This window comes from Triticum dicoccoides, chromosome 2B, assembly GCF_002162155.2.
Source record: "Triticum dicoccoides isolate Atlit2015 ecotype Zavitan chromosome 2B, WEW_v2.0, whole genome shotgun sequence".
Taxonomy (NCBI): Eukaryota; Viridiplantae; Streptophyta; class Magnoliopsida; order Poales; family Poaceae; genus Triticum; species Triticum dicoccoides.
Genome location: NC_041383.1, coordinates 762,461,102 through 762,483,171, shown reverse-complemented (window position 1 = coordinate 762,483,171; position 22,070 = coordinate 762,461,102).

The window sequence follows — 22,070 nt, the reverse complement described above, 5'->3', positions numbered from 1 at the left end:
GGCTGACGAGGAACAGTACAAGGGAAGAACAGCCTCGCGAGGGTCTGTTCTTGGTTGGTGCGATGAACTGCTAGGGGAGTTCAGTCGCCTCTCCCTCTATGTCTTGGATGCGGATCCGCTCAGATCTAGATGCCCTACCCTGTGGGTGGCTAGTCCTATTTATAGGCGAAGGCCCCGGGCCTCTCCCCAAATATTGAGCGGGAAGGGCGCCAACAATTGGCCATTTTGAAGGGGAACATCTAGTACACTTATCCTGACTAAAGTTGGTCCTCGCCTGCCAAAAGACCCTGACGATGACGCTGGCTTGGGCTCCACGATGACCTCCGTTCTGCCGTCCTGCTGGTCTTAGTCTTGTTGCACTGAAATGGTTGCCTTTGCTTGATACCCTTGCCTGCGCTTGCCCCCTTTGCACCAAAGGGGAAACAAGGACTCTGCGCAGGCCGGCGCCCGCCTGGCCTTGGTCGTCATGGCTTGTGTCACGGGCACCTCGTGAGGTACCCCGCCTTGATCTCTCTGCCTCCTCGTGAGCCAGCCTAACGAGGCCGTGCCTGAGGAAGCCTCCTGTCGTCAGCCCCGCGAGACTTGGCCCTTCGCGAGGGTCTTGAGCATGTGTTGATGAAGATGGGCCGTACTGGGCCACCCTTGAGCCACGCCACGGGCCGCAGGCAGGCAAGTCTAGGTACCCCCGTTCCTAGAACACCGACAGTGTTACTTACCAAAGCTCGTTTTACAGGTTCGGTGCAGCTCCTCTTTAACTTGCCACGCTCCTTGAAGATGTCCCCAATATCCCGTGTTTGGTCTTCATTGCTCCTCTGCATGTTGGATAGAAAAATATACTACTAGTAATACTCACGCATCTTGTGGGCAACATTAAAGCACTCGTCTACCATGTTAGAGCATCTCCAACAGAATCGCAATGCGTGGCGCTTTAAAAAGGCGTTTACAGTGCTGAGATCGAGAAGTAGAGATAGAGAGTAGAGACTAGAAAGTAGAGGATAGTTCTCAACATAGATAGATAAAAAATAGATTATTCAACTACTCCTCGTCGTCCGACTCCTCCTCGGTGATGTCCTCCTCCGATGTCTGACTGTAGGCGTGAAGATTCCCAGGGTGTCGGTGTCAAAACCGGCGGATCTCGGGTAGCGGGTCCCGAACTGTGCGTCTAGGCGGATGGTAACACGAGACAAGGGACACGATGTTTATACCCAGGTTCGGGCCCTCTCAGTGGAGGTAAAACCCTACTCCTGCTTGATTAATATTGATGATATGGGTAGTACAAGAGTAGATCTACCACGAGATCAAAGAGGCTAAACCCTAGAAGCTAGCCTATGGTATGATTGGTGTTCGTCCTACGGACTAAAACCCTCCGGTTTATATAGACATCGGAGAGGGCTAGGGTTACACAGAGTCGGTTACAATGGTAGGAGATCTACATATCCGTATCGCCAAGCTTGCCTTCCACGCCAAGGAAAGTCCCATCCGGACACGGGACGGAGTCTTCAATCTTGTATCTTCATAGTCCAGGAGTCCGGCCAAAGGTGATAGTTCGGCTATCCGGACACCCCCTAAACTGGAACTCTCTCAGTAGCCCCCGAACCAGGCTTCAATGATGACGAGTCCGGCGTGTTGATTGTCTTCGGCATTGCAAGGAAGGTTCTTCTCCAAATTCCATATACTTGTCGAATAGTGTCCGGCTTCTTATAAATGCTGCGCTCCTTGGCTTCCACGCCCAATAATGGCCATCTTCCATGTGTCGAATGAATGCGAAAGGCCAGGGTATCTTTATGTTTACCCCCCTAGCTACGCAAATGAGCCGCCTATAGAAGAGACGGGGATCTAGATCCGAATCACACCATCCTCCCTCTGCGAGCATTCATCGGAGAGCCTCTGCCAAAAATCCATTCCATCATGGACAGTCGACGCAGCTACTCCTCTCGCGCTCCCAGCCCTCAGCCTGGAGATTGGGAGAGGTGCTCAGTCCCGCACAGTGAGTTAGTGATGCTCCAAACCAAGGGATTTCTTCCCCCAGCCTTTATGGTTCCGGTTCGAGCCGGACTTGCCACCTACAAGGGCGGAAAGCAGGCGGAGAGCGTCCCCGATCCCTCCAAAGGAGAGCGGGTATGCTTCGTCTCTTATCTAATAAGAGGGCTCGGATTTCCAATTAATCCGTTTCTCCGGGGGCTCCTGGAGTTCTACGGCCTCCAGTTGCACAACCTTACGCCTGCCTCCATTCTGCATATTTCGGGCTTCGTGGCCCTTTGCGAGCTGTTTTTGGGCATCGAGGCTTATTTCGCGCTGTGGAAGAGATTGTTTTGCCTTGTACCCTGTTCTCATGAGGGGTCAATATATCAAGTGGGCGGAGCCAAACTATGGCGCATCACCAGGACTGGATATCTATCCGGAACCCCGAAGAAGGCATCCGAAGACTGGCCCTCGGAATGGTTTTACATGGAAGACGTCCCTCTGCCGGATCCTATTCGGATGATGCCACCCGTCATGGCCGTAAGGGGCCGGGATCGGTCGCTGATCTAGTGAAGATCTTGTCCGGCATGTACAAAGGAGAAAAGGAGGATTTTCTCCGTGTTAGTCCACTGAACGGATTTTCTATGAACAATCCTCGAAGCTGGGTAGGCGGACATTTCTGTTTGCCTATCCGATCCTCATTCCCATGGTTACGTATCTCATTTTGTGATTTCAATGCAGGAACTGCGCCAGGCTGTAGAGGATATACACAGCCCGCCTCCACAACCCGAGGATCCAGAACGGTCCCTCGATCCGGCCTCCGAAGAGGATCCGGACATAAAGGTGGAGCTGATCGATGGGGTGTTCCACCAACTTAGCATCAACAATGCTTTGGTCGCCATTACGGCCGACTACCCCAGAATATTTCCAGCTTCCCAGGTAACTATGACCGAAGTCCTAATACCATGACCCATCCGTGCTTATTTCTGATCACCGCATACCAATGGTGTTCCGCAGGAGGTGCCTTTGAGGCGGGAAGCCGAGCCCGCGGCGGCTGGCCAACAAGGGGCAGCTCGGCCCAGCAGGCGGAAAAGAAGTGCGGTGTGGATCAAGACATCGCCGCAATGGTATGGCGCGCCACCATGTTTTAAGGAAAGATTCCTCGAAGGCATACTAACGTTTGTTATCTTTTCAGGAAAAAGAGCGCTCGCCGGACTGTGTCCGGAGAGGTTGCCAATCGAGCCTCCGCTAGCTAGGCTCCAACGCCAGGTCCGGAGGGGGAGGCGAACACAAGGCGCGCGTCGGATGCTCCTCAAACGAAGGATGCCGACAAATTGTCCACCACCAAATCTGAGGTGGAGAGTGCCATGAACCACAGGCGCCACCGGACAATTCTTCGTGACGCATGTTTCTCCCAAGAGGCATTGAATGCCTTTAATTTCGGAGATGCGCACCTCCGTGCCGCTCAAGAAGGTCTAGCTAGAGCCACGGAGCAGTATGTGAAAGACATACGGGTGAGGGATTTTGACAGTTATATATGCCAGTTGCCCCCGAGACTTAAAATAGTTAGAATAACTGATTTAAGGATCATTTGTTATGCAAGATCTTACAGAAAAGAATACCCAACTGTCCCAGGAGCTTCAAGAGTGCAAGGCCCAACTTGAGGCCACACTAGGCACGACAGGGGAAGCCACAGAGACCCACTCTGGTAATATACGCTTTAAAAGAGAAGTAGTTTGCGAAGTGCGGCGTGTGTATAAATCTGAAAATAACATTGCAAATGGCGCCGGGCTAGATCCGGACAAGCAACAGCTCCTGTGCCGGTTAAAAGCCGGCGAGAATGTGCTTACAAGGGTGCGGCAAGAGAAAAATAACCTCCAAGATGCCAACACCCAGCTGGGCGAAGAACTAAAAGATGTTCGTACCCAGCTGTCTGACTCCGTTAAGGAGAATCGGCGGCTTTGTCGCGGCATTTATAGTAAGTTCTTGAGCGAACTTATGAAAATAAGATTTCAGCGAGGAAGTCGATTAACAGAAATATGTCTGTAGGTATGCTCACAGGTCGTCCTACAGAGGAAATGCCCGGTTCAACGGGTGACCTACTTCCCGAGCTGCTGTAACTGCACGAACGAGTTTGGCAGGTGATGAGAGGCGTCGCCCAGGCCTTGTGGCCATCCATCTCCCTACCCGAAGGCCTTGGAGAGCTTGCAGAGAAGCTTCAGGGAGCACGGCGGCGCTTCCGGCTATGGAAGATATCGGCCTGCCGTCAAGGCGCCAGGGAGGCCTGGGCCATGGTGAAGACGCGATACACGAAGGCTGACCGAAATCACATGGCCGAGGTCGGACCTATGGGGCTCGGTGGGAAGGAGATCCCTGTGAGATTAGTGTACGGCCAAGTAGAGTTGGCCGCAAACTATTCCTAGCGGGACTGTAAACTAGACAGCCTATTAGATGGTATTGAAGAGGAATACAGTCAGTCAATTTGACTATGTAATTTAAAATGACATGTAAAATGCCTTCTAGCCGGATTGTAGATCGTTTGTCGTAGCGGACCTTTTCGCTTCAACCTCGGGACCCGACAGTACAGAGTGTGTCCGAATACCCTCACAGTTATGTAAGAACCGGGGCATGCGTGGAGACCAGGCGTAGGGGTCATGAGTGCTTTATCAGACAAGTGCCCAACTAGTTATGTTATATTACATGGTTAGTAAGAAACATCTTCCAGGGAGAATAGTTCCGTTAGGGGTTCCTATACCTGGAAGGCATGCCCTAAAGTGCATGTCCGGACTGCGAAAAAAGCAGAAAAACATCTGGGGGCAGATTAATGAATAAGTAAGAATTCGTCTTTTAGTTCACCGACCGAATATTCCCTTAAGAACGCTAGCTTTTGGCTTCACCCAGTCTGAGGTACACGTCCGGCTGACCCGACGGTAACAATCACAGAGGTGCTCCCTTTACCACCTAGCCGAACAATCGGGAACGTAGGGGTAAGCACAGGAGCCAGGCAACCCAGCTTGGCCAAAACTTAAGTCATATCGATGCATATAATGGTGAATAAAAGGTACATGCGGAAGTGTGACACATGTGTTGGGCATGAAGCCCGTATAAATAATCTTCTGTTAAAGAAGCCCCCAGGTATAATGAGCGCGGATAACGCATCAAATGTGTGTGAACAGTGCACAAACGAGCCTTCAGCGGCTTCAGAAAAAAGGAGGGAGAAGGAGAGAAATAAAAGACAGTTGAAGTATAAAATATAGACAGAGGAAGGAGACGAACTCTGAGTCCGGCGCTAGGCGTAGAATCTTCGGAGACGGGCTGCGTTCCATGGGTTTGACTCAAGTCGGTTATCCAATGCGTTCCGCAGACGGTATGCTCCGCCTGTCAGGACTTGGTCGATGATGAAGGGACCCTCCCATTTGGGCTTGAGTTTGTCCTTTTTCTTGTTCGGCAGGCGTAGAACTAATTCGCCAACATTGTAAGCCTTGGCCCGTACTACTCTGCTTTGGTATCTTCGAGCCTGCTGTTGATAGAATGCGGAACGAGCTTTTGCCACGTCGCGCTCCTTCTCCAAGGCGTTCAAACCGTCCCGCCGATCCAGCTCGGCTTCTCTTTCTTTGTACATGTGCACGCGAGGTGAGTCATGAATTATGTCGCAGGGCAAAACTTCCTGTGCGCCATATACCATAAAAAACGGTGTGAATCCGGTAGTGCGATTCGGTGTGGTCCGCAGCCCCAGAGTACGGAGTCGAGCTCCTCTACCCAGTGTGTGTTAGATTCCTTGAGGGACCGCACTAGTCTGGGTTTAATGCCGCTCATGATTAGACCATTTGCTCATTCGACTTTACCGTTAGTTTGAGGGTGATAGACTGAAGCGTAGTCGAGCTTGATGCCCATGTTTTTGCACCAGAGTTTGACCTCGTCGGCCATGAAGTTCGTGCCGTTATCAATGATGATGCTATGGGGGACGCCGTAACGGTGTACTACCCCTGATATGAAGTCTATCACGGGTCCGGATTCGGCCGTCTTAACTGGCTTGGCCTCTATCCATTTGGTGAATTTATCCACCATGACCAATAGGTATTTTTGCTTGTGGGTTCCTCCTTTAAGGGGTCCAACCATGTCAAGCCCCCAGACCGTGAACGGCCAGGTGATGGGTATAGTTTTGAGGGCGGTGGGTGGCATGTGGCTTTGATTAGCAAAGAGCTGGCAACCGACGCATCGTTGGACTAAGTCCTAAGCATCTGCCCGGGCCGTCGGCCAATAAAATCCTGTACGGAAGGCCTTGCCTACAAGGGCCCGGGCTGCGGCGTGGTGCCCACCGAGTCCGGCGTGAATTTTAGCCAGAAGATTTCGCCCTTCCTCTCCGGAGATACACCTTTGAAGGACTCCGGTTGTGCTTTTCTTATAAAGCTCTCTGAGGGAGTCCTGGACTAGGGGGTGTCCGGGCAGCCAGACTATCAATATCCGCCGGACTCCCAGACTACGAAGATAGAAGATTGAAGACTCCGGCTCGTGTCTGGAAGGTACTTTCCTTGGCGTGGAAGGCAAGCTTGGCAATACGGATATGTGGATCTCCTACCATTGTAACCGACTCTGTGTAACCCTAGCCGCTCCGTTGTCTATATAAACCGGAGGGCTTTTGTCCGTAGGACACAACATTACATCTCAACAATCATACCATAGGATAGCTTCTAGGGTTTAGCCTCCTTGATCTCGTGGTAGATCTACTCTTGTACTACCCATATCATCAATATTAATCAAGCAGGACGTAGGGTATTACCTCCATCGAGAGGGCCTGAACCTGGGTAAAAACATTGTGTCCCTCGTCTCTTGTTACCATCCGCCTAGACGCACAGTTCGGGACCCCCTACCCGAGATCCGCCGGTTTTGACACCGACATTGGTGCTTTCATTGAGAGTTCCTCTGTGTCGTCACCGATAGGCTCGATGGCATCTTCAACCATCAACGCTGTCCAGGGTGAGACTTTTCTCCCCGGACAGATCTTCGTATTCGGCGCCTTTGCACTGCGGGCCGATTCTCTTGGCCATCTGGAGCAGATCGAAAGCTACGCCCCTGGCCGTCAGGTCAGATTTGGAAGCTTGAACTTCACGGCCGATGACCGCGGAGATTTGATCTTCGAGGGACTCGAGCCACAGCCAAGCGCGCCGCACTGTGACGATGGGCATGATCTAGCTCTGCCGCCGGACAGTGCTTTGGAGGCCGCACTCGAACCCGCTCCGGCTACTAGCCCGGAGCAGATTGCCCATGACGGGGGCCGGTGGATAGACGCCGCCCTGGGGGCTTCAACATCTACGGCGATGGAGCCGAATACCAATCTCGTCCCCTGCGAAACTCGTGATCCCGAGACGCCGGACTCCTCGCCGGACTCCGAGCCTCCCGCGCCCCTGCCAATTAAACCGGATTGGGCGCCGGTTATGGAATTCACCGCCGCGGACATCTTTAAGCACTCGCCTTTTGGCGATATCCTGAATTCTCTGAAGCATCTCTCGCTATCAGGAGAATCCTGGCCGAACTATGGCCAGGACGGTTGGAGGTCGGACGATGAAGAAATTCAGAGCCCACCCACCTCCCACTTTGTAGCCACTGTCGAGGATCTAACCAACATGCTAGACTACGACTCCGATGACATCGACGCTATGGACGATGATGCCGGAGACGATCAGGACCCAGCGCCCACAGGGCACTGGAAGGCCACCTCGTCATATGACGTCTACATGGTGGATACCCCAAAAGAAGGGGATGGCGAAAAAGCAGCGGAGGAAGATTCTCTAAAGAAGCAGCCGAAACGCCGGCGTCAGCGGCGCCGCTCTAAATCCCGCCACAACAAGAATGGAGATTCCGGCACAGGAAATAACAATACCCCAGAGAGTGCCGAAGACAAACTCCTCCAGCAAGACTCAGCGCAGGAGGATGCAGAAGCAAGCCCTCACGAAAGGGCGGCAGAAGAAAAGGTCGAGGATCACACCTATATACCTCCCTCCGAAGACGAAACAAGCCCCAATGACGACGAACTCGAGGAGCCCGTCGAACAAGAGCTTTTCAAACGCAGGCTCATCACTACAGCAAGAAGCCTGAAGAAAGAAAAACGGAAGCTCAACACAGCGGAAGACGCGCTCCGAATGAGATGGAGCAAAGTACTTAAAACCGCAGATAAACACGGCAACGGCCACCAATCGAAGAGCTACCCGAAGCGTAAGCTGCTCCCAGAATTCGACGAGGAGGCCATAAAGCCCCCAACGTTCAATGGCCCAGCCAGGTCCATCTACGGACCCAAAAAGACAGCCCCAATAAGCAAAGGAACACGTCAGGTGTCCGATGATAGCGGCACATACAAGTACAGGGGCGCCGCACACCCACTATGCTTCACCGACGAGGTGCTGGATCATGAATTCCCAGCAGGGTTTAAACCCATAAACATAGAAGCTTATGATGGAACAACAGACCCTGGAGTCTGGATAGAAGACTATATACTGCATATACATATGGCCAGAGGAGATGATCTCCACGCCATAAAATATCTACCCCTCAAGCTTAAAGGGTCAGCCCGTCATTGGCTCAAAAGCCTCCCAGAAAATACTGTTGGAAGTTGGGAAGAGCTCGAGGAAGCGTTTAGAGCAAATTTTCAAGGGACTTATGTCCGGCCTCCGGATGCAGATGACCTAAGTCACATAACTCAACAGCCCGGAGAGTCAGCGCGGAAATTCTGGAACAGGTTCCTTACCAAAAAGAACCAAATAGTCGACTGTCCGGACGCTGAAGCCTTAGCAGCTTTTAAGCACAATGTCCGAGACGAATGGCTCGCCAGACACCTCGGTCAAGAGAAACCGAGGACAATGACCGCATTAACAAGCCTCATGACCCGCTTCTGTGCAGGAGAGGATAGCTGGCTGGCAAGATGCAGCACCAGCGACCCAAGTACATCCGAGATAAGAGATGGAAATGGAAAATCACGGCGCAGAAAAGAGCAGCGCCGGAATAAAGAGAAAAGCCCAAAGAGCACGGCAGTCAATGCCGGATTTAAAAGCTCACGGCCAAATAGTAAAACTCAGCCCCTCAAGGATGACAACGACGAACTGTCCAACCTACATAAAATTCTAGGTCGGATATGCCAAATCCACAGTACCCCCGGAAGGCCCGCAAATCACACCCACAGGGATTGTTGGGTTTTCAAACAGTCCGGCCGACTAAACGCCGAACACAAGGGGCTCGACGCGTCAAGCGAAGAAGATAAACCCCGCCACTAGGGCACCGGAAAACAAAAGACTTTCCCACAAGGGGTCAAAGCAGTAAACTCACTTCATGTGAGGACACGGAAAAACAGTGCGACACTTTCTAAAAAGAGCTTCGCACAGTCCAGCCCAGCAAACCATGGAGATTGGATATCAAAACCAATCACTTTCGACCACCTGGATTATTCCAGAAGTGTTCGAAACGCGGGACGGACTCCCCTGATATTGAATCCGGTAATAGACGGACTACAATTCACAAACGTCCTAATGGACGGAGGCAGTGACTTAAACCTGCTATACTCAAACACAATCCGTCAGATGGGGATAGACCCTACCAGAATTCGACACAGCCGCACTTCCTTCAAAGGAGTTACGCCAGGCCCTTACGCCAAGTGCACAGGCTCGATATTACTAGAAGTCGTGTTCGGGTTGCCGAACAACTTTCGATGCGAAAAGTTAATTTTCCATATCGTCCCATTCAAAAGTGAATATCAAGCACTATTGGGACGAAAGGCTTTTGTCCGCTTCAACGCCATACCACATTACGCATCTCTTACACTTAAGATGCCCGGTCCACATGGTGCCATTTCAGTGCGCGGGTCATTTAAAGACCCCGGACTCGGATAGACGAATCCGGACTCAGCAGGCTAGGGGCTCCCTAGCCGCATACCCTCTCACAAGGGGCTGCGCGCACAACTAACCGCGGTTTCATATAAGCCTAGCTTTAATCATTTACACTTATTCTTTTGCATATTTTTCGCACGAACTATTTCTAAAACTAAAGTGTTCCTCTCTTTCTACAGATGAACAACGTGCGTACCCGTCTAGGATAACGGCGCAACGGAGACACAGGCGCAGACGTGCAGTAGGGACCCGTCGCAAGGATTCTTTTCAGATTAAGACCCTACGTAGACCTTTTTATTACTGTCTCTTGTTGTTAAGTCTCCCTCGGCTTCTTCCTATAGCCAAGGCGGAGCCTGACGCTTTGCCATCGGCCGCGTCAGAAGACAATGCCCGTACATGGACACAAGGGGCTTAGGGCATAATTCTGCCCGTTATCATAAAGTCCGAACACCTTCGGGAGTGTTCGGCGTCTCAAGTTAGGCATTATATGCATCAGCTCCGAATCATGTCTTTGGTCAAATGTTGGGTTTGCCCGGCTCCTGTGTTTTGCTGCCTTACGTTCCGTATCACCCGGCTAACGCGGCACCAGGAGAACTACTGCGATTGTGCCCCAGTTCGGCTGGGCGAGCACCTCAGTAGAGAAAGCCGAAAACTAACTGTCATGATACAGCGAGAGTCTGGTCAGCCACTTGATCGACTACCGGAATGTTTAGAATTCCCCGCCTTGACGAAGGACCGCTTCCCGGTCAGGCACATACGCACCCCGAATCCGGAGATGTGCGGTGTCATTAGGGGCTATATCGTAGCACCACCCTCGAGCTCCATTGGCTAAGTGAAAGAAATAAAGCACCATAGTCCGGATTGCCTCGTTCGCTACGCTACCACCTCCTTATAACAGGACCGAGACGTCGGATTAAAGTGTGAAAAATCCCTATTTTGCGAACACCCCAGCACCTTGTGCAAGGGGGCTGAAGCCAACGACTGCATCTTTCAGGTTATACACACGTATACGCAAGCGGCCGCACAGGAGAAGTTTTACTACTTGGAAGCACAAGTATAAAAAGCATTCATACTATAATCATTAATTTACAAGGTATTGCGTTCATTCTTTGAGCACTGCGCCTCTACTTTACGAGCACCGCGCATGACTTCTCCGAAGTAGTGCTCGGCAGGGAGCCGGCTTCCATCCGGACCCTAGGCAACAACGGCGGTGGCATCCATCTCTGGATAATGCACCTTCACACGAGCAAGGGCCATCCGCGCGCCCTCGATGCAGGCCGACCGCTTCATCTCCCTTATATGCGGCACCGCACCAAGGAATTGCTGCAATAAGCCAAAGTAGCTCGTCGCCTTGGATCTTTCTGGCCAGATATGGGCCACGATGTCAGTCATGGCCAGTCCAGACAGTCTATTCAGTTCGGCCCATTCGGCCAACCTGTCCGACAGAGGAAGAGCGCGATCCGGGCTGTGGAATTGAGACCAATACAACTCTTCCGCCTCGTGATCCCCTTGGCTCCGAAAGTGTTTAACGGCATCAGCCGCACTCGCAGCCAAATCCATGTACGGATCGTCCGAACTCCACTGCCACTCAAATTGAGCGTACTTGGCATCCACAAACCGGCGACGCATAAGAAAAGGCTTGCCAGCCACGATTTCCCCGGCTTGGCGCAGCTCCTCCTTCATAGCCCGCATTGCAGAACGGGCATCCTTGGCTTCGGCGGTGGCCTTCTTCAGGTCTTCCCGCCCCGATAGGCGCTCCTTTTCAAGAGCCTCGCTACGGTCGGTAGCATCCTTTAATTTCTTGGCCAATTCGGCCACCTCCGCCCTGCTTAGGCAGTGCGCAGCCTTTTCGGCCCTCAACTCTTCGGCCGCCCTCGCAGCAGCCGCATCACTCCTTCGGGCTTGCTCCTTAGCTTGTGCAAGCTCGGCCCGAAGGCTCTCCACAGCAGCAGCACTGTCTGTATAAACAACATATAACTTATCAGAGGAGGGCTTTAACCCACTCAATAAAGCGGCTGCGGAGAATTTATTTACCTTGCGACTCGTCAAGTCGCCGATTGACAAGTGCGATATCAGCATCTGCCATGTCTAGTTGTCGACTCAGTTCGGCAAACTGATTTGTCCGGCTGGCCCCCGGACTATCCGCCACCTGTATCAGAACGGCGGTATTCATTACCTGAGTTGTTTAGATTTTCGATCCTCGGCACGCTGTCGTCCTCGACAACCTACCGAGTCTCAGGGGCTACTATCTATACAGGGCGCATTTTTTATATGCACAAACCGTTAGAACAACAAAGGGGTGCGTTATTTTCGTATACCTCAAATCCCGCCAGCAAGCTCATGGCAGCGTCACGCAATCCGCTTTCAGCGGACGAAATCCTTCCAATCACCATACGCATTAATGCACGGTGATCTTCTGAAATGGACGCCCTCTCAAGCAAACTCTTCAGTTCTCCCGGCCGGACTCTGGTGGGTGTTGAACTCTTTGGCCCCTCCGGACTCGGGAACGCCCTCCGCGACGACACTTCGGGCTTGCCTGCCTCATCTGGCGGCGCGGCAGACGGAGGCGTATCGCTCTCCATCATCTCTGGAAGAAGATCCCCCGAGGATGAACTCATCTGAGACGGCTGCAGATCCGAACTGCGATATAAATATTTCGGTTACCTACAGAAGCATAAACGAAGGTACTTCCTTATTAAAACTTCCTCTTTCATACTCACGGCTCGTTGGAGGGCTGGTCCTTGGGCGATGATTGCGCGTCCGGATTCTCTCCGGACGCCGGACCCCCCGGCGGAGATTTCTTCCCACGCTTAGGGGCTTTGACCTCCGGATCTTCGGAGGCGGTCCTCTTCTCTCTACGAAGGGAAGGATCCTTGGCTCCCTCCTCTTCAGTCGCCTCTTTGGACGAAGTATTAGCTCCTTTATCTCCCTCGTCGCCCCCCTCTGTGGGCGCAACCTCCAACATTCTGACCAGCACGGGCTCCAGTGCGGTCTCTGGGAGGGGGGCCGGACACCTTATCAGCCTCGATCGCGCCACCCATTCCTGTAAAGAACAAAAAGGGTCCGGAGATGATCTTTTGAAAGGCATACGAATAGAATGTCCGAGCTCTGAGCTACTTACCTGAGTATCCGGGCGATCGCGGCTTAAGCCCGCGTCCTCGGCCGAATCCGGACACGCTACCTGCGGTCCGAAGAATAGCTTGTACATCTCCGTGGGTGTCGCGCCCATAAAATGCTGGAGAATACGAGGTCCCTCCAGATTGAACTCCCATAGACGGAGAGGACGACGTTTGCAGGGCAGGAGGTGCCTGATTAGCATGACTTGCATCACCTTGACCAGGTCAATCTCCCTTGTTTGGAGGTCTCGAATCCGGCCCTGCAGTGCGGGCACGTCCTCGGACGGCCCCCAGTTGAGCCCTTGGTTGACCCACGACATCAGTTGCCGTGGAGGTCCCGGGCGGAAGGAGGGCGGCGGCTTTTGCTTGCTGCCTCTTGGAGCGGTGATGTAAAACCACTCCTGCTGCCACTATCCATGTTCCTCTTGGAAGGAACCTTCGAGCCAGGGGGCATCGACCTTCTTGCTTATGGTCGCCCCGCCGCACTCCGCTTGACGCCCCCGATCATCTTCGACTCCACCTTGAATGTTTTCAGCCACAGGCCGAAGTGGGGGATGACGCGGAGGAAGGCTTCGCAGACAATGATAAATGCGGAGATATGGAGGATGGACTCCGGAGCCAAGTCGTGGAAGTCCAGCCCGTAGTAGAATAGGAGCCCCCTCACGAAAGGATCCGTCGGGAAGCCTAATCCCCGACGGAGGTGAGATGCGAAAACGACGTATTCGCCGGGCTCGGGGGCTGGCACGGCCTGCCCTAGAGCAGGCAACCTGTGCGAAACTTCGTAGGCCAGGTACTTGGCCTCGCGCAACTTCAATATGTCCTCCTCCATGACGGAGGAGGGCATCCACCGGCCCTGGAGGTCGGAGCCGGACATCATTGTGGATCCGAGGTGCTCGAATCTGAAGCTCTAGGTGTTGGAACGGGGAGCAGAGGAAAGATTCGATGCAAGGTTGAAAGACAAGGACAGGCCTTGGTCCTCTTATAAAGGGGAAATAATACCAAGGGCCGTCTCCGTGACCGTTTGAGATTCCCCTTCGATAGAGGAGGCGTGGCGACGGGAACGGTTGGGTTACCCACGCACGTATTGATGAGGATCCCGGAATAAAAGGGAACACGATCTCTGCCTCGACAGGACGTGCCAAGGAAACCGCTTCGCTAAACATGCTGAGGCGGAATAATAAAAACGATCCAAACAAGGGCATGGCTGCGGTGTGATGTCATGCCGCATAATACGTCAGCAGATTGAGTTAAGTGTATATTTTATTCTCTCTACGTTGGAATGTGGAATTTATTTTGCAGAGCCAGACACTATCCTAGTGTTCATTATCTTCTCCGAATTATTCAAGGAGGGGAACCCGCCTTGCAATGCCGGACATTATGCACGCCGGACTTATCGTCATTGAAGACTGGTTCAGGGGCTACTGAGGGAGTCCTGGACTAGGGGGTGTCCGGGCAGCCGGACTATCAATATCCGCCGGACTCCCAGACTACGAAGATAGAAGATTGAAGACTCCGGCTCGTGTCCGGAAGGTACTTTCCTTGGCGTGGAAGGCAAGCTTGGCAATACGGATATGTAGATCTCCTACCATTGTAACCGACTCTGTGTAACCCTAGCCGCTCCGGTGTCTATATAAACCGGAGGGCTTTAGTCCGTAGGACACAACATTACATCTCAACAATCATACCATAGGCTAGCTTCTAGGGTTTAGCCTCCTTGATCTCGTGGTATATCTACTCTTGTACTACCCATATCATCAATATTAATCAAGCAGGACGTAGGGTATTACCTCCATCGAGAGGGCCTGAACCTGGGTAAAAACATTGTGTCCCTCGTCTCTTGTTACCATCCGCCTAGACGCACAGTTCGGGACCCCCTACCCGAGATCCGCCGGTTTTGACACCGACACTCTCCCTCTTGGACCTTATAGGCTTTAGATCGTCGTACTATGCAGCAGGCCTCGTTTTGGTCCTCGGGAAGTTCCTGCGTAGTTAAGTAGGCTAGGAATGGTTCCCGTGTACATTATCTGGAGTACGTACTGAACTGCGTCTCCGGTTGGGGATGTTAGGACGACGCCAGCCCCCAGGCCGGCCAACATTTTGGAGCCGTCGAAGTGCATGATCCAATTGGAATATGCGCCGTACTCTTTAGGGAGTTCGGCTTCAGTCCATTCGGCGACGAAGTCGGCCAAAACTTGCAATTTAATAGCTCGTCGTGGCTTGTAGGTTATGTCGAACGAGAGGAGCTCGATGGCCCATTTTGCAATCCGGCCAGTCGCGTCACGGTTGTTTATAATGTCATTAAGAGGTACTTCGGAGGCTACTGTTATCGAACACTCTTGAAAGTAGTGTCGCAGCTTCCGGGATGCCATGAACACCGCGTACGCTATCTTTTGATAATGTGGATACCGGGACTTGCATGGAGTTAGGACAGTGGACACGTAGTAAACTGGTTTTTGAAGGGGGAACTTGTGTCCGTCCGTTTCTCATTCGACGACGAGCACCGCGCTTACAACTTGATGTGTTGCCGCGATATATAATAACATTGGTTCGCCCATGTTGGGCGCGGCCAACACCGGATTTGTTGCCAATGGCTTTTATTTCTTCGAGTCTGGCCGTGGCGGCATCCAACCACTCGAAGTGTTCGGTGCGCCGGAGGAGGCAAAAAAGGGGTAATGCCTTTTCTCCCAAATGGGAGATAAAGCGGCTTAGAGCCGCCACGCATCCAGTCAATTTTTGTATTTGTTTGAGGTCTTTTGGGATATCCAATTGTGACAGAGCTCGGATCTTGGCTAGGTTTGCTTCAATTCCTCTACCGGATACAATGAAGCCCAAGAGCTTTCCGGCTGGTACGCCGAAGACGCATTTTTTCGGATTCAGCTTAATGTCGTATGTTCGAAGATTGTCGAATGTGAGCCTCAAGTCGTCTACTAGAGTTTCGACATGGTTAGATTTGACGACCACATCATCTACGTATGCCTCCACTGTTTTGTCGATCTGGTTTGCCAGACATGTCTGAATCATGCACTGATATGTTGCGCCGGCGTTTTTGAGCCCGAAGGGCATTGTGTTGAAGCAGAATGGGCCGTATGGAGTGATGAATGCCGTTGCGGCTTGGTCTGGCTCTGCCATCTTAATTTGGTGGTAGCCGGAGTATGCATCGAGGAAGCACAATGAATCGTGTCCTGCGGTAGCGTCGATAATTTGATCGATGCGGGGGAGGGGGAAGGGGTCCTTTGGGAAAGCCTTGTTAAGGTCCTTGAAGTCGACACATAGGCGCCAGGATTTATCCTTCTTTGGTACCATCACCAGGTTTGCTAGCCAGTCCGGATGTTTTATATCTCTGATGAATCCGGCTTCCAGTAGTTTGTCTAGCTCCTCTCCCATTGTCTGTCTCTTGGGTTCGGAAAATCGCCGAAGAGCCTATTTGACTAGCTTGAATCCTTTTAGGATATTTAGGCTGTGCTCGGCCAGCCGGCGTGGGATTCCTAGCATGTCTGAAGGGTGCCAGGCAAAAAGTCCCAATTTTCCCGTAGGAATTCTCGTAGTGCGGCGTCTACATCAGGGTTTAACTGTGCCCCAATGGAGGCCGTCTTTGTAGGGTCCGTTGGATGGACTTGGAATTTGACTATTTCGTCCGATGGCTTCAAAGAGGTGGACTTGGATCTCTTATCGAGTATATCATCATCCCTGTTCACTGTGGAGCGCAGCGCAGTGAGTTCCTCGGCCACTAGGGCTTCGGATAGTGCCTCTAGGGCTAGTGCAGCTGTCTTATTTTCGGCGCGGAGTGCTATGTCCGGATCACTGGCAAGAGTGATGATTCCGTTGGGCCCGGGAATTTTGAGCTTCATGTACCTGTAATGGGGTATAGCTTGAAAAATTGTGAATGCCTCTCGCCCTAATAAAGCGTGATATCCGCTGCTGAACGGGGCCACTTGGAACGTGACCTCCTCGGACCTGTAATTGTCCGGCGAGCTGAACACCACATCCAGTGTGATTTTTCCTGTGCAACATGCTTCCCGACTAGGGATTATTCCTCTAAAGGTTGTGCTGGTTCGCTCAATGCGGCTCCAGTCTATTTCCATTTTTTGAAGGGTTTCCTCGTAAATGAGGTTTAATCTGCCGCCGCCGTCCGTGAGTACCTTAGTAAGGCGAAAGCCGTCCACTATTGGACTGAGGACCAATGCGGCTGGTGCTTGGGCTGTTCGGAATTTAGGTTCGTCACTGGCATTAAAGGTAATAGTCGTGTCACTCCATGGGTTTATTGTTGCTACTTGGTAGACTTCGGAAAGGCTGCGGAGTGTTCGTTTCCGCGTATTATTTGATGCGAAAGTCTCGAAGACTGTTAATACCGTACTGGTGTTGCTGGGCTGGTTCTCTGGAGCTGCTAGAAGCTCTTCGCCACTTTTGGCCACTTGTCGTAGTATCCAACATGCTCGAAGGCTATGAGTTGGAGTGGCGCCCTCTGTACTATGAATTTTGCAGGGTCCATTGAGCCATCCCTCCAGTACGGTTCCGTGCCCTTTAGGGTTTTTTGCTTTTTGGTATTTAACCCAGGTGCCTGGCGATGATGCACCCTTTTATTTCGGACTAGGGTTGTATTCAGGGCCGGGTTATCCCAAAATTTGCTTTCGGTTTTCCAGGCGCTCTCCATCGCACAGTACTTTCATACTATGGACGCCAAGTCGGCAAAGCATGTAATTTCACGACGACTTATGGCATTTAGGATTCCCTTGTCCGTGCAATTATTGCAGAAAAGTGAAATTGCGTCTTCCTCGCGGAAGTCCTTTATCCTGTCCATAGCCTGGAGGAATCTGGCCTAGTAATGGTGTACTGTTTCAGCGGGCTCTTGCCGGATTCAGGATAGATCCCTTATGTTTGGGTGGGCGGGTGGAATTAAATTCGGAACCCCGTCCAATCTAAGACTCAAGGGCCGAAAAGTTTTCGAACTTGGAAGCTTGGGTTTTTGGATATTGTCCAATGAATCCAGCCCGCTGCCTGACTTTAGGATCAGGACTTGATCGACGTTCGTCCCTCCGCGGGAATCCGGCATGGAGGGGTCGGGAATCCGGACATAGCTAGTCCTTAATATAGAAGAAGGGTCGCCGTACTGTTCCTCTACCACAGCAACGTGGTGGGTAGCCTGGGGAGAGTTGATCTCTCTCAGATCGGTTTTAGGCCCAATCTAATCGTAGTCTGTAGCGACTCCCAAGGCGGCGATGCGATCCAGGATCTCGTTTAAGGAGGAGAGCTCCATCGTATCTAGCTGCTCGGCGAGTTCCGAGTTGACGTGAAGATTGCTTTTGATGACCCGGGAAGTCATCATCGGCGCGGCAGCAGAACAGGCGGTCATAAGAAACCCGCCTAGCCGGAGAGTTTGGCCTATGGCCAAATCTCCTTTAGCAACGGTGCCGTGTTTAAAGACGGGACGAGGCATCCTTCCTGATGGCGACGGCACAGAGGAACTCTCAATGAAAGCACCAATGTCGGTGTCAAAACCGGTGGATCTTGGGTAGGGGGTCCCGAACTGTGCGTCTAGGCGGATGGTAACAGGAGACAAGGGACATGATGTTTTTACCCAGGTTCGGGCCCTCTCGGTGGAGGTAAAACCCTACTCCTGCTTGATTAATAGTGATGATATGGGTAGTACAAGAGTAGATCTACCACGAGATCAAAGAGGCTAGACCCTAGAAGCTAGCCTATGGTATGATTGTTGTTCGTCCTATGGACTAACCCTCCGGTTTATATAGACACGGGAGAGGGCTAGGGTTACACAAAGTTGGTTACAATGGTAGGAGATCTACATATCCGTATCGCCAAGCTTGCATTCCACGCCAAGGAAATTCCCATCCGGACACGGGACGGAGTCTTCAATCTTGTATCTTCATAGTCCAGGAGTCCGGCCAAAGGTGATAGTTCGGCTATCCGGACACCCCCTAATCCGGGACTCCCTCACAGGGCGACGCTGCTCCTAGCCTCATGTTGAATTGGGCATCTACTTTTTCCCTACGCTTGTCCTCGCAATAGGCGGCTAGCTCCACCCTCCTTTTATCCCTCTCTACTCTCCTTTGCGAGTAGAACTCGCGCTCGTTGATGATGTCCCGCGGGAAGCGTTGGCGCCACAGCGCCATGGCTTCCTTGTCCATCTCCGCGATGCCGAGACGGTGCAGCCGCATCTCGTTGTCGCGACAATCCTCGTCGGTGATAAGCCGCGGTAGAGGTGCGAGGTCCTGTGCCCGCTCCCGCGTCGGCGCGTTGGGAAAGTTCAATGTTCTATCAGGCCACTGGAGGCGCCAGGCCGCCGCGTCGTACGTGCGGGCGGCCTCGTTGGCGGTGTCGAAATTGCCGATGCCGAGGCGCATCCCGTGGAACCCGATGTCGGCGGAGAAGCCGCCGGAGGGGCGCGCGCGGACGCCGTGGTATCCCCAAGTTTCCCGGTGATGCGGCGGCATGGTGGCGCGGCGGCGGTGAGGCGAGAAAGAGCGGGGAGAGAGCGGTGGTGAGGCACAGAGCGGGGAGAGAGCGGTGGCGAGGCACAGAGCGGGGAGAGAGAGGTGGCGAGGCACAGAGCGGTGGGAGGGTGTTGGATTTTATAAAGCGCGCCGGACGCCGCACGCCAAAACTAGTGCATGCCCGACCGCTTTTTCCCGCGCATGCACAATCCTTTCCCAACGTCTCTGCTATCTCTACTCTCTTCTATACTGTTATATTTATCTTATATTTAATATTTATCTCTACTCTCTACTTTTTTCTCTACTTTTTCCCTACTCTTATAAAAAAAAGAGTTGGTGATGATGGTGTTCCTGCCATCCTGCAATATAGGCCATCCGATTAATATCGGACGGATAGGAAGGAAACTGTGGCAGTTTTGCAAAAAAGATACCACACCCCTCTCCGCATTTGCAAATAAGGCATCCTTTGTTCATCCTTTTCTCCCACAAGATTAACTACTCATACAAATGAATCTTGATGTTCCGTGCAAAGCATGGGCATCTTGCTAGTTTTTTTTCTTATAAAAAATAGAGTTGGTGATGATGGTGTGCCTGCCATCCTACAATATAGGCCGTCCGATTTATATCTGACAGATATGAAGGAAACAATGGCAATTTTACAAAAAGATACCCACACCCCTCTCCAGATTTGCAAATAAGGCCTTCCCTTGTTCATCCTTTTCTCCCACAAAATAAACTACTCATACAAATGCATCTTGATGCATGCAACGCATGGGCATCTTGCTAGTTCTAAAAAACTTTCCATCATTTGCCACACTACTGGTTGCAGATGAAAAACCTACCCAAGCACAGCGCGATACAGGAGCGACGCACAATTACAAGCTGATATTCTGTTGGACAATAGAGGCTATAACCAAGTACTTTTACGGGAACAACAGCACCCAGGAAATTTGAAGGGTAGTTATGAACTAAATTGGAACTGCACATGTACTGCTAAGTGATTCAATACACACATTACCAATCGAGGAGGAGAACGATGGTCGGCGCGGCCTCTGTGAGTCATGGTCGGCAATGGGAGTCAGTTCATTGTCCACGACGGTGGTGCTTCTGCGCTTGGTGTCGGCTTCCGGGAAGCAGATCCGAGACCATGGAAGACGGTGCCGGGGAAGAGGCTCTGTGTACGACGATGACGGTGGACCGGCTCTAGTGCGGCGTACGAGGTCATCGATGAGGCAGATGCGCTGCGGTGGACGAGTGCGCTGATGTAGAAGGGGAGGAGCACGAAGGCTGCGGTGCCGTGGAGAAGTCTATTTTGTGGTGGGATAGAAAATGGGGAGTATTCAGGTGTACTACCTGGGTGCCGGGGTGGGGTTGGCTGGGTAGGGTGAACCTGAAGTTACGAAAACAGCCCCCTACCAACCATCATCCGTAGGCCTGTTCCGAAGGCTATGATGGTAACTTCCCACTGCTCGAATCAGGGTCGCAGGAGATTTTCCCACCGACCTCAAAATTTTGTGACACTGAACTCCCCGTGTGGTGTGTTGGGTGATTCGGCTAAGCAATTAGCGAGTAGTACTAGTAAACTCTGCATATTAGGTTTGACGGAAGTCAAACTTCCTAAAGTTTGACCAAGTTTATAGAAAAATATAAGCATTTACCATAACATATTTGTATGATGTGAAAGTACATTCAATAATGAATCTAATGGTATTTATTTGTTATTGTATATGTTAATATTTTTTGTTATAAACTTTCTGAGAGTTTACAAAACTTGACTTTGACCAATGCTAATACGCGGACTTAAATAAAAACGGAGGGTGTACACATTTGTTTTCTTAGTATGTAGTGAATTAATCATTTGTTGAAATTGTGAAATAAATATATTAGGCTACTGACTTCGAATGTAATGGTCTATACAATTCAATAGTTACAATCATTGTCGAATTCCAAGATGTATACAAGGTCTATAGTACTTCACAACATACTCAAACTCACATAATCCCAGTCAAATGACAATAAAAATGCATTTCATAGTTATTACTTTGTAGGATGCAACAAAACCAACAATAACTCTACATCAGCCATTATAAAGCAACATTTTGAACATATCCCAATGTGTGAATGAAACGTGCAGAGAGAGCTTGCGAAGATGGACGAGATAGGGTGGGAAAGATTGTATGTATGTGGACGAGAGAGTAGGAGACAAACCTAACAAAATAGAGAAAGATAGAGAGAGAGAGAAAGAGAGAGAGGAAGAAGTTAGATATGTGAGAAAGATGGAGACATGTAATATACGTGAGATGCGTGTGCATCCGGATTCTGTACACGTGGATGGAGAAGAGACAACAGGTCTGATGAGAGAGCTGGAAAAACATGGACGAGAGGGGAAGTATCTCGTGGGTTGAGAGATTGATAAATTTGTGCGAGGGAGACAGGGATTGGTAATTTTGTGCGAGGGAGAGAGGGTGGGGGGAGGAGTCAGTCAGCCATCGTCACATCATCCTGCTTCCAAATGGCCCCGCATTCTCTAGCACAGTGTGGTCGTCGTCTTCCTTCTCCTTGATGCCCTCTTTTAAGATTGAGGTGTTGTGCATGCTTGGGTGCAGAGAAGCACAAGCGAGAGTGGTCGCCATATAACCTTGGATGGGGATGAATTGTGTGCTCGGGGG